This window comes from Alligator mississippiensis, chromosome 8 (assembly GCF_030867095.1).
Source record: "Alligator mississippiensis isolate rAllMis1 chromosome 8, rAllMis1, whole genome shotgun sequence".
Taxonomy (NCBI): Eukaryota; Metazoa; Chordata; order Crocodylia; family Alligatoridae; genus Alligator; species Alligator mississippiensis.
In genome coordinates, this window is record NC_081831.1 from 76,678,212 (window position 1) to 76,691,581 (window position 13,370).

The following is a 13,370-nucleotide window of genomic DNA, read 5'->3' on the forward strand; positions in this document are numbered from 1 at the left end:
CTTGTGCTGTCAGAAGACACACTTAATCCTACAGCCTACCTCTGCCAGCGGCACTGCTTCACAAGAAGGTGAAAGAAACCCTGCAGTAGGCACCCCAGCACAACCTGCCCAGGACGGTCCCTGAGGGAGAGATGGTGCATCACACTAAGTTGTGTTGCTCTGAATGGAATTGCATATGCAGGATCTGTTAAAAATTCAGATCATGACAACTATTTGAGCCATGGTCTAGTCAAGCTGCTCCCTCCTGGCAAAACCCATGCTCCTGTCCACCACAGAAAATCACGTACTTCATGCATGCTGCAGTAAGAGCCACAGGAGAAATTATTGACGATGCGGTGTTGGTGGCTTAAATGCAAGTCAGGAGCCATGGTTAGAGTAAGGCTCTGGAGAAACTTCCTTTTGCCATTTGTGGCCCTGAGTGCTGACATTTCTAGGCATCAGACCTCAGTAACAGAAACTGCCAAATAATCAGGAGCTCTGAGACACAAGGTCATAACAAAATAGAGATTACCTGGGTCCATGATAAATTGATTTTTCACTCATGACCTTAGACAATATTTTAACCTAAGTCCCCAGAAGTGAGTGGTTTAATGAATCAGTACATTACACCTCTATGATTATTTTAGTAATTCACCGTCTTTGTCTTATTGTGTCTGTAATCCCACAGCTATATCCAATATTGCTTTATACACATTTCTTTGGAAAAATAAGAACCCTTCACGAAAGGCCTGATGCAAAGCTCACCAAAGGTGATCTGAGTCTTTCCACTGACTTCAGTGGGCTTGGACCAGACACATAACTCAAGATGGGGGCCTAATCCAGCAAAATCATTAAATCTGAGTTTAAGCACATGAGCAGCTCTATTACTTTCACCAGAACCGCTTGCATGTTGAAATTAAGTATACGCCTAAGTGCTTTGCTGGATGAAGGCCATACTTGCAATAATGACTTCAGTGGAATTACACCTGCGGTGCATTTGGTCTCCTCCTTTTCTCCCAAGCATACACTTGTACCTCCAGACAATAACTTATGTCACTTTCTATTTCCTAAATGCTACTTTTATTGCAAATTTTATGACCTGTTTAATCTCTTATAACCAGGGGTTTATTTCTTCCTTTCTTGATATCCTCTATGATTTATCAACTGGGCTTTTTACTCCTCCCCAAAGGATTTCAACTGTACTCTACAAATTTAATCAAACTTAAATTGTTAGGACTTATTAAAGACCTGGTGCTGTCTCTTTGTGTGACTTCATTTGACCTTAAAAAAAAATGAAGGTGCAGAAGATCGAGATGCCAGGTGAAACTGCTGTCTATAAATGGCAAAGATAATAAGGTCTTTCAGCTCTCTGCTTGTAAAACTTTATGCTGGTATGTGGTCCCAGTGACTAAAATTATAGGCATTTAGAGTGTCAGGCAGTGGGAAAAAAAAACGTATTATAGTAAAATAGCAAAAAGCTGCTGTCTTGGTTATAGTTATAAGGTCTTTTATTTCTTAAAATAGCATGGTTGTGTAAGGTTATCATCATACCTGCTAGAAAATAAGGGGCCATCAGTATTGTGCAACTCATTAATTGTTGATTACATAAGTGGTTTTGAATGAAGCTGCGTTGGGAGGCACTGCCAAAAGCCATGCTGACATGATTTCTCTCTTTCTTTTTTTATTATTATAGTCAATAGCTTATTTGTAACACACATAATTGCTCTTTGTTACAGCGCTAGGCATTCATTTGGTAGAGCAAGCTAAAATTCTACATCAATAAAAGTATTTCTAAAAAAAGAACAGCAGGCAAATCAATAACAAATCGACTGAATTGAATTTGCAGCCCTTTTGATTGGTTTTTGCACCAAACAGCAACCAAATTGCTTTGCTTTGGCTATTGACCCTGTAGTTCTTGTCTAAGATCTTTTTATTTAAATCCATGTAGAATTCAATATTGCATTATTATACTGTCTTCTTTTATTAGGACTTTGCCCAGGAAATATTTGTATGCGCATATGCATTGTACAATAATATAAAAATAATACAAACTCATCTGGCCCTTTGACTAATAACCCAAGCTACTCATCCATGTGGAAATGAATGACATGGCCAGGAACACCCGTGGGTGGCTCATAAGTGAAAACAGGACTGTGGGAGCTGGGCTTAAGGGGTAGGGGGCACAAGTGTTTTTTTCTTCCATTCTCCCATTCAGGGGTCACAGCCCCTGGAGGGACAGTTGTATTGAGGAAGTCAACTGGAGGCTCAGGAGATGGTGCCACAGTGAGGGTTTCAGATTTTATGATCATGGTATGGTGTTCCAGAATAGAGGGTTTTTGGGAAGAGATGGCATCCACCGCATGCCAAGGGAGAAGAAACTGTTTTCTTCCAGGATGGCTGACTTGCTGGAGAGGGCTATAAATTAGGTGCATTGCGGGTGGGTGTGCAGACAGGAATGCAAGCTGGGGGACAGATAAGCAGGAAGAACGTAAAGAGGGAGGTCAGAGAGGTGTCGAGGCTGGAATGACATTGGGGCAGTGGGGAACTGAGGGTTACCAATGGGGGCATTAAGTGTCTATACACAAAAACTAGAAGTATGGGGAATAAGCAGGAATAAGTGGCGCTCCTGCTAGCAGAAAGGGAATATGATCCTATTGGAATAACGGAGACCTGGTGGGATGCCATACATGACTGGCCTGTATGCATAGAGGCTACAGGCTGCACAGAAGGGACCATATAGGGAAGGAGGGAGGAGGTGTAGCTCTCTATGTAAAGGAGCTGTATGACCCAAATTGTTTTGAAAGAAAGGCGACTTGAGACCCTGTGGGTCAAGATATGGGGTGGGGTGGGGTCGGGTGGGAATGAGGAGAAGGGACTTGATGTAGGTGTCTACTACAGACTGCCACACCAGGAGAAGGAGCCGGATCTGGAATTTTCCAGAGAACTGATGAAGGCTGCATGTTCAAGGGATGTGGTTGTAATGGGCAACTAAGTTATCAAGAAAAGCGGTCATGCTAGAGGATAGGACGGGGATCCAAGCAGACCTGGACAAGCTGGAAAGGTGGGCAGAGCAGAACCAAATGCAGTTCAATAAGAATACATGCAGAGTGTTTCATCTGGGGAGAAGTAACCAGAAACATGAACATTAGTTAGGAGGAGATGTCCTAGCCACTACGATGGCTGAAAGGGACCTCAGGGTTATGATGATCACAGGATGAACATGAGCTGCCAGTGCAGTGCTGTAGTCAACACAGTTAATAGTATACTGGGATGTACTAGCCAATGTGTCACGAGCAAGGCTAAGGAAGTAATACTTCCTGTCTACTCAGCACTGGTGAGACCCCAGCTGGAGTACTGCATCCAGTTCTGGGCACTGCACTTTAGAAAAGATGTGGAGAATCTTGAAATAGCAGATGAAATAGCAGATGAAAACTAAGTGTTAACAAAATCATGCTTTATACTGCGGCAGAATTTCCTGTCCTGGATATGAATGTTCTATTCTAAGATTAGGTCCTTTAAAACCACACAACACCTCTGGGAAAGATAAGTATTTTTACACCTACAGTGGGTGTTTTAGAGCTGATGAAGCTGTGGTGCACAGAAGATAAGCAAAGTTTAAAATACAAGCTCCTTAGTCATAACTCTCAGGTTTCAAAGATAAGACCAACCTCCATTTTGGCCATACCAGCTCTCACGAGGGAAGAGTAAAAGTAAGATTTTTAGCCTACTGTATAAAACAAACTGTTTCAGAAGAAATTGGTTTTACAGCAGACTTCAATATAAGGCCCACTCTTTGAGCATATTGAAAGGCAAGTCTTCACTGCTTTTAGAGGTCTCTTGACAGCTCCACCAAGAAGCCTACTCTGTTCACCCAATCCTGCTCCACATACACCAAAGTTGGAGAACAGACAGTGAAGCCACCACCATAATGCATGCTTGAGAGTGCTGGCAGGGGATACTTTTGTAGGGCAGTGCCCTTCTTCATTCATGCGGAAGAGGGGTGGGTGGGTGTGATGTGCTTCTCAATGGTGGTCTGAGTCATGGCTGACTAACCTGATTGCCTTCTTTGATGAGATGACTGGTTCTGTGGATGCGGGAAGAACAGTGTACATGATATACCTTCACTTTAGCAAGGCTTTTGATACCATCTCCCACAACATTCTTGCAAGCAAACTAAGGAAGTACAGGTTGGATGAATGGACTGTAGGTGGATAGAAAAATGGCTGGGCCATTAAGTTCAAATGGTAGCAATCAATAGATTGATGTCTAGTTGGCAGCCGGTATCAAGTGGCCCTAGGGGTTGGTCCTGGGACTACTTTTGTTCAATATCTTCATCAATGCCCTGGAAGATGGCATAGAGTACAACCTCAGCAAGTTCCTGGATGACACCAAGTTTGGGGGTGTAGTAGATACACTAGAGGGTAGGGCTAAGATTCAGAGAGACCTAGACAAATTGGAGGATTGGACCAAAAGTATTCTTATTCTCTCAATAAGGAGAATTGCAAAGTCCAGCAGTTAGAACCGAACAACCGCAGGCACCAATACAGACTGGGGACTGACTGTCTAAGCAGCAGCTCTGTAAAAAAGGACCTGAGGGTTACAGCGGACAATAAACTGAATATGATCTAGGACTGTGCACTTGTTGTCAAGAAGGCTAACGGCGTACTGGTTGCATTAGGAGGACTGTTGCCAGTAGGTCAGGGGAAGTGATTGTTTCCCTCTATTCTACTGGTGAGGCCACATCTGGAGTTTTGTGTCCATTTTTGTCTCCCCCACTACAGAAAAGATGTGAACAAATTGAAGGGAGTCCAGCAGAGGGCAATTAAGATGGTTAGGAGGCTGGGGCATATGACTTATTAGGAAAGGTTGAGAAAACTGGACTTCTTTGGTTTGGAGAAGAGAAGGCTGAGATGGGATTTAATAGCAGCCTTCAACTTCCTGAAGAGGGGTTCAAAAGAGGGTGGATCTGGGCTGTTCTCTGCGGTGGCAGATGACAACAAGGAGAAATGGGCTCAAGTTGCAGCAAGGGAAGTTTAGGTTAGGTATTAGGCAAAACTTTCTCAGTGGGAGGGTAGTAAAACCCTGGAACAGTTTAACCGCAGAGGTGGTGGAATCGCCATCCTTGTAGGTTTTTAAGACCTGGCTAGACAAAGCCTTGGCTGGGGTGATCTAGTTGGGGCTGGTCATGCTTTGAGCAGGAGGTTGGACTAGATGTGACCTCCTGAGGTCCCTTCCAACCCTATTTTTCTATTATTCTATGATTCTATCTAAAGATGCAGGCCATTTAGTAGGGTTGTCTGAAGTCCTTAAGCATTTCAACCCCACCAATTTTAGGGGTGCTTCCACTGTACTTTACACATCCCGTATCCTCAGGGTAAATAGGTCTTTCATGCCAGGCACCTACTTTTGCCAGTTGTAACATCTAAGGTGGAGAAGTCTAAAATGCTTCTCTAGATCTCACCTAAGTGACTTACGATCCTAAATCTTCACCTTTCAAATCTTTTGGTGTTTACCCATCATTCCATTTTTGTATGACCCGGTAAGAGTTTGATACTTGGTTTCCTTTAGACTGTTTGATATCTAAATACATAAAAAACAAACATTAACAATATCTGTCCTAAAAAGTTGCATTTCAGATGAGAAATAAAAGAACTTCAGTTACCATCCTGTCTTTTGTCCCATCAGATTACTATGCTAAAAAAGTACATCCATCACCTCTAACACTTCCTGTGTCTGTGAGTTTAGCAGATGCTGCAATCCCAGTCATCTATCTTGTAGACCGCTGCGTGTGGTAGATGATGATGTAATATCTGAGTAGGAGACAGGCAGTAGAGTGCTTAATAGCAGAGTAGAAGACAAGCCACACAATGAGTTTAATCAACATCTCCTTTTGACTATGACTTTGGAGATCCTGTTTTCCATCCCCTGACATGACCAAATTATTACTTCAGCAAAATTGCTAGGAAGTGAGGCCAGCAAACACAGACACACACTGTAAATTCAGAGAAGATGGCTTATTCTGCATGCCTATTGCAGTTAATTGTTCACAGGGATAGAGATTGACTATATATATTAGGCAATATTAATTTAATGAATTACTTTTTTACCATTGATCTCAACTTATTGTTTGAATTTCCATGCTAATCATATCTGCTTCCTCATGGGAAAGCATATATGAAAGGCTAAATCTAAGCATCCATTCTCAAATAATAATTTTGCAATAATCAGTAAAAAAATTCCAGCAGACTTTAACCATTCTAGAGAAAAAAACAAATAAACAAAAAAACCTTCCATAAAATAGGGGAAAAGAGAATTCACTCTTCTGGGCCAAATAAATAAATCTCTCTCTGCAGCATCAATGAAACTGAAATATTGAAAATGTATATATTGTAAAATATAGTTCACAGCAGTATGATCAAATGTTTAACCAACGCTGTATAAATATTTGTTTGAGAGACCTGAGACTCTTATCTAGACTACATGCTTATAATTATGATTCAAGCTGAGGGGCAAATTATGTTTTATAGAATAAGAACTAGCATAGTTAATAAATGTTGCAGCTTAGGGTGGTCAAAAGGGCACACTTCGAGTGGGAAACAGAACAACATGCCATTTTAAAATAAATGTCACCATTTTCTGTTAGACTGAATAATGATTTCAACGATGCAGAATTCAGGGATATCTCCCCTGGTCTCTAGGTTTGCATCCTGAATTCCTCTGCTCTGTAATATGCCACGTGGAACATGTCATGTCCCATCTGAACAAGACTGTGAGCAACTTCAGAAATGCCTTGGTTCTTGGTACTTTTCCCTAGACGTGGAAGGGGGTCTGTATCATTTGGGGTAGTCTGTGTGAATTTGTTGAATCTTTCTTTGTTGTGTCATGCAGTAGCTAGCACAATGGTGATCTGGTCCATGACAGGAGCTCCTAGGTGCTCCCCAAAGAAAAACAAATAAATACATATCAACATGGGGCAACATAGCAGGCAATGAGGAGGTTTGGGCCTTTAATTTCAGTTTGTTGCCAAAAATACATTACAAATTGTAATATTAATGTACAGGCAACCCCTGCTTAACATGGTTTTGCTTACTGTGGTTTTGCTATAGCGCTCATTTAAAATATATACCTGGTTTCACTTAGCACGCAGAGAATTTCGTTATAACGCTCAGCATGTTGGGTGGGGAGAAGCAGTGGTGGCAGCAGTGGTGGCGTCGTCGTCAAGTGAATCAGTGAGTGGCAGCTGGTGGGGCTCAGGGCAAGGTGGTAGGAGCCCAGGGTCCACTCTGGCACATGGTGCTAGAGCGGGTGGGGAGGAGCGGTGGCAAGAAAGGGTCGGCGGAGGGCCAGGAAGTATAAGCATGGAGCCTGAGCCAGCAGAGCCCAGGGTGTGGTACCAGGAGCCCAGGGTCCACTGCAGCATGTGGTGTTGGAGCAGCCAGTGGGCGGGCAAGAGTGGCGGTGGCGGCAAGAAGGGGCAGGCAGGTGGCATGAGCACAGGGCTCAGGCCTGGGTCAACACGGCGGCAGGACTGCGGGGCCTAAGGCCAGGGCTGGCAGGATTGCGGGGCCTGGGCCAGTGTGAGCCAGCACTCAAGTATACGTGGACAGTGTCCCCCACCTCAGGCTACCGTGGGGCCAAGCCTGCAGAGCCCCCGTCCCCAGGCTGCAGCCCATGATCCGTTCCGCTCTGGGTACGCACTCATCCACAGGGTGCGGACACCATCCCGAGCTTCCCCCTGCACTGGCCAGAGCCCCGCTGCCTTCTTGCCATTAATCCCTGGGTGGGTGGGTCCCCGACTCAGGCCCCGTGGGCAGGGCGGCTGGGGCAGCTGGGGCCGCACACAGGTGCGCTGGTGGTCAGCAGGTGTGGGCCAGCAGGGGCCATTGCTGTGGCAGAACAAGGAGGCCAGAGGGAGCCAATGCCTTCCCTGGTGGAGCCCGCACAGTGCCTTGCTGGGAGCGGCAGGGTGAGGGCCGGCGGGTGGTGGTGTATAACACAACACAAGTATGTGTGTTTATATTAAACACTACGGGAAATGGGTTTCACTTAACGCTGTTTTGCTTAGTGCCCGGTTTTTCCAGAACCAATTAAGAGCGCTAGGCTGGGGTTGCCTGTAATGATTTCACTAAATTGCCTTTTGGATTTTGGCAATCTCTCAGGTTCATTAACAATACAGAGCAACCCCCCCCCAAATAAATAAATAAATAAATAAATAAATAAAATAGGGGTTTATGGAAAATCACTGAATGTCATTTGAGTTGAATAGAACTCCATCCATCTTTAATATAAAATATGGGTTACAGAAAAAAGAGGTGCAAGTAATTAACAGGCAATTCCTCCCAGCCAGTGTTCATTTATTGCAGACAGCCTGACAGAAACAGATCAGATTAATAGCACACACCTGATGATAATCCAAGAAATAAATATCCCTATTAAAATATTTTCTCAATGTTCATAAACCATCCTAGGACTCCCTGCCTGGCAGAGTAAATAACCATTTTTTTTTATGCTTCCTATTAAATACAGTGAATCCAGGTTACTATGGTGATCAACAGAAGCGCAGAATAAACTCTGATTCATCATAATTGCTTCATGTGAGAGGAGAAAACATCTGAACTGCATCTTTCAGTTTCAAGTTGGTTCTCTGAAGAAACAATTACAGTTTGGAGATATAAACCTGTTCGATGAGGCCCATGTAATCCATGGGTGAAATATTATAAAGGGGATGAAACCATTACAGTGATGTATTCCCTTTGGTAAAAAGGACTTTGGCTATGAACCATTTTAAGAGCATGGCATATGAACTAGTTACCGTGAAATAATCCAAGGTATTAGATGACAGTGCAGCAGCTATTCTGCAGTACATCAAAGAAATGGGATAAACTACCTGGAATTTACTGTTGGCTAAGAGCATGCATATAGAAAGTATCGGCAATCTCTAAGTTCGCACTATAGTTTACATAATAGACAAATATGTTACGTGAAAAGCTTTAAAGGTTACAAATAAACCCACAATAACATGATGGACACTTTTCACATCCTATATGTACCATCTGCCCCTTAGTGACATACAGGAATCGACTCCATACCCTACCTTAATAGGTATAGTACCCACTGCCAACAACATAAAGAAAGAGCCCAGTGCCATTTGCTGAGTTCTCTCAACTCAAATTTTTACCTCTATATTCCCTGCTCTTTGTGTTAACCAGATTCAGTCTTTAAACCTAAGATTCAAGGAAGTGGGGTTGCTTTCCATGCACAAATACCAATTCAAGAGCAAATGTGTAGGCCTGGGAGCATATTGATGTAATGCAGACATATTTTGGGAGCACTCATGTGGCCCTGCATTGAGAAATTTGGAACAAATACATTTGACTTAAGAATGCTGAAATACCCTTTAATCAGAACCCTTTACTCAGGGGTCTATCCCGTGCACTGCAGTATGCATGATCAATGTACCAGGGGTTTTTTGTTTTGCTTTACAAATCGAACATAAATAATTCAACATCACAGAAATGACGTATTGTATTCTATTTATGCTTTTAATCATTCCCAGGCCTATCTCATACTAATGAAGCATTAAGTTGATGGATGTACGACTCTACCTGGACATAAGAGGGAAAGGTCAAGCCTAAATCAGAATTTCTTGCTACTCAGCAAATTTTACTTAAACTGTTTGGAAGGAAGGGAGAGAGAAAGAGATTTAAAGAGTGCATGTGTAGGTGTGTGTGTGTGTGTGTGTAGGAGGGTGAAATCTAAGCCTAGCAAAATTTAAGGAATTTAGGACACAGAACTAAGCCAAGACCTCCTGAGGCATTGAGTCCAGCCTGCAAGTGCATCCAATTTATCACCTTTGTTTTCATGTCAGTCTAGTTAAAAATAACTAAATGCATTCAAACAATGGCTTGCAAAAAGTATATCTGCTATGTTTAACCCAATGATTCTCAACCAGGGTGCCAGGGTACCCTAGTGAAAGGTACTGGAAAAAATTGCAGCACATTAAAAAAACACCTCTTTAAAAACATGAAATGTGCACAATTGGCACTCACATTGGGGAATGCGGAGCTCTGTACTTATTAGGTAACAGTCAACTCACTTTCTTGGTTTCCTCACAGCTGAATCATGACCTGGTCCATCTCTCCCATCCGTAGCAGTGAGTTCTGCTGCACTTTTTCAGGAATGGGAGTTTCAAATGGGGGTCTTTAGGTGTTGTACAATGTGAAATGTGCTTCATGTTGCTTTGAGGAGCATGGATAGTAGGGTCTCAACTATGCAGCTATCTCACCCATCCTCATCATCAAGCTGGAATTTAGCAGATTCAGGCCTTTAACCTGGAGGTCATTAATAGTGTTACTCCATTAATAGTATTACCCCATTGCCTGTGGAAGAAATTCCCTTCCCAGTTGAACCAGTCATACCCCTCCAGTACACTCACTGATGTGTGTCAGAGGGATGAGATTTACTCCTTGGTAAGTTAAATAGTGTACAACACCAATTCTCAACCTGTGTAAATCTACTAGCACTTCAGTGTAGACAGACTGATTTGGAATTCTAGCCCTCCATATTTAAACTGTCACATTTTTCATTATTACAATCGCTGGAATAATTTAACAATGGCTGTGATGGATTCTGCATCACCAGCAACTCTTAAATCCAGGTTGGATGCTGTGATTAACTAGAATTCAGGCAAACCTTTCCAGCATGGGTTCATGTGTCAGATTAGTTGATTAGATTAGATGATTATAGCAGTCACTTCTGCCCTTATTATTTATTATACAGTAAGGTAAAAACTGTTCTTATTGTTATGCACTTGTGCACACTAGAATAGTTGTCTTCTTAACCTTTGAGTAACTGGGGTAGTTCCTTATCTGACTAGCACTGTTAGACTGTCATTCCTTTCTAACATGGTTTGCCTTTTATCTTTAAACGTTAGGTATCAGTACTACACTCACCCTTTTCGGCACAACATCTAAAATCAGATGGACATAGAAAATTCATTTATATACTAACATGAAATGTGCTCAATGGACATTGATTTGGATGACCAAGTGATATGATAACTGTCCCTTGTTACTAGCCTAAAATGTCATTCTCCATCTGGTGTCATGTGACATGAACTCAGGAAGGCCTATGTCATGCCTTCATTGAATGGTCACATTTGGGGCCTTTTTGAAGCAGATGTTCACTAGAACCAGTCGTGGCAACACTGGGCACATCTACACATGCACATTTACTGAGCAGTAACTAAAATTACTGCACCATACAGGTGTGAGTCTATATATGCATGGCTATACTGCACAGTAAACATGGTGACTTATACTGACTTAAGTATAAATTTGATACCTGTATCATGTGGGTTTAGTTACTGTGCAGTAAACCACATGTAGATGCTTTACTGTACAGTAACTGTGTGTGTGGACTGACTTGGGGCTAAAGTTAGTCCCAAGTCAGTCCACACACAGTGTTAATACACTTTAATGCCTGCATGTGTAGACACTGGCCTATTCCTGCTTACTGCGCAATAAATTTAAACTGGTGTAAATGAACGTGCAGACACACCCACTGTTCTCTAATTCTCATAGATAACCCCATAAAGTGAAGAAAATAGTAGCTATCTTGGTAACTCTTGCACAAATGAATATTATCCCTGAATCTGGTCCTAATTACACTGTAGTTACTCCACTGTCATTACTGGATAAGCATACTGAGGCTCCTGGCCTGGATGCATATGAATATAATTGGGATTTCAGTCTTTCTGAATAGTTGCACATGCTACTTTGAACTTTATTTTGCATGAATATTCATGCCAGTACATTTTTATGGAAAGCAAATGCAACAGGCAGATGAACATGACCAAAACTAGCCCAATTAAAACATCAAGAGAATTCAAAATATTTTTTTTCCAAAAAAAAATCATCAGACAAAATCTTGTGGTTCTTGCATGACCTTAGATAGAAAAGATGGTTAAAACTCATGGGTCCATCTCCCAGCTCTGTCACAGACCTTGGACAAGTCCTGGATCTTTATTTTTTCTCCTGTCTAAAATGTCTATAAGATTTCCCAGCCTCAAAGACAGGTTCTGAGCATATGCACAAAAAATGACTGTGAGGCACTTAAACACAATGGTAAGTAGAGCCATTAAAATTGCCTGGATTAATTCAATGAAAACACGTTCAGGTCCTGTTGTTCTTAATTTTTGTTCAAAATTATGCTCTGCAGTGTAAATTCTAGAGAAAGAAGTCATAAGGAGAAATCAGAAAGAGTATGTGATGTCCTAATGGAAATTTCAATGTGAATGATTTCTTACCGGGGAAAGGTTTCAAAGCAATATCTGAGGAAATTGTTTGAGATGGGGAAACTGGCAGGTTTTTGATAGTGCAAAAAGCTAACAGCTGCTGCGATCTAAGGTCAGGGACAAAGTGGCTATGAGTGAAGATAAAGGTAGACAAATTAAAGTTTCTAAAACAGCCCTGTTAATCTGTCTTTGCTTTCCAAGTCAAAGTGTGTATTGGAACAGGTGCAAGATGAAACCATGTTAATGATGGCTTCTCCAAAGAGGGATTCTCAGCTTTAAAATTAAAGGCCAACAGAGATAACCCTAAAAGCAGATGCTGGTTAGTCTGTTTGGTGATTTAGCCTTCACCTTGGGGCTGGAGGGTTATCAGTGTTGTGTCACAGAAGGAGCATTCAGCCTCCCAGAGCCTTGTGTGGGAAAGATGACAAGCTGTGACAATCTTTCAGTGATGTACCTCTCACCGCCTTGTCAGCCATTTCTCTTGGCGCACAGGTCGGTGCAGACATGATTCCATCTACTCCTTGCCCTCCCTCATTTCCTTCATCTTTTCTCATTCATTTTTCTACAGCCATGTGCAAATGTTGCGGTGCTGGCCACCCTTCTTTGCAGTCTTGAGAGTCTTGAACAATAAAATAAACTTGAAAACTTTTCCATGTCATGTCTTGGCTGCTCTTTCTAGTTATCCAGTCAATTTGTTAACTCTGCTCTAATAGTACACCCATCAGTGGGGAAATACTTGAGAGAGAACATGGTTGACATGGCGATACCATTGTGTTAGCAGCATTACCTGCAGCAGCTCCAAGAGTCATGGCAATTAATGCTGCCACTGCTTGTCCTGCAATTACATTTCTGGATCCATAGGGAGTCCCGAAAGCCTGACAACATGGCCCCATGTGTGGGATTGGGATCACGGACCAGCCCCATGCACTGGATGAGTCGGGCATCACTGGTCTACTGAGTTTGTGAGATTTCCATGACTGGAGATTTTTAAGATACCGGTCAGGAATGCTTTCAGTATGAGCTGATCCAGGACTGAGAGAGAGGAATATGCTACATGGATTTCCCATGGTCACTTCCATCCCTATTGCATATAATT

The 13,370-nt window shown here is 42.4% G+C and overlaps 1 long non-coding RNA gene across 1 annotated transcript in view; it reads left to right on the forward strand.

Annotated features, from left to right (window-relative positions):
- The window catches only part of LOC109284444 (uncharacterized), a 42,406-nt gene extending 32,585 nt beyond the window's left edge, over positions 1 to 9,821 (forward strand). Inside the window, exon 3 of the long non-coding RNA XR_009464018.1 lies at positions 8,506 to 9,821. This is a non-coding gene — a long non-coding RNA (uncharacterized LOC109284444). The remainder of the gene's footprint in view (positions 1 to 8,505) is intronic.
- The last annotated feature ends 3,549 nt before the right edge of the window (positions 9,822 to 13,370 follow it).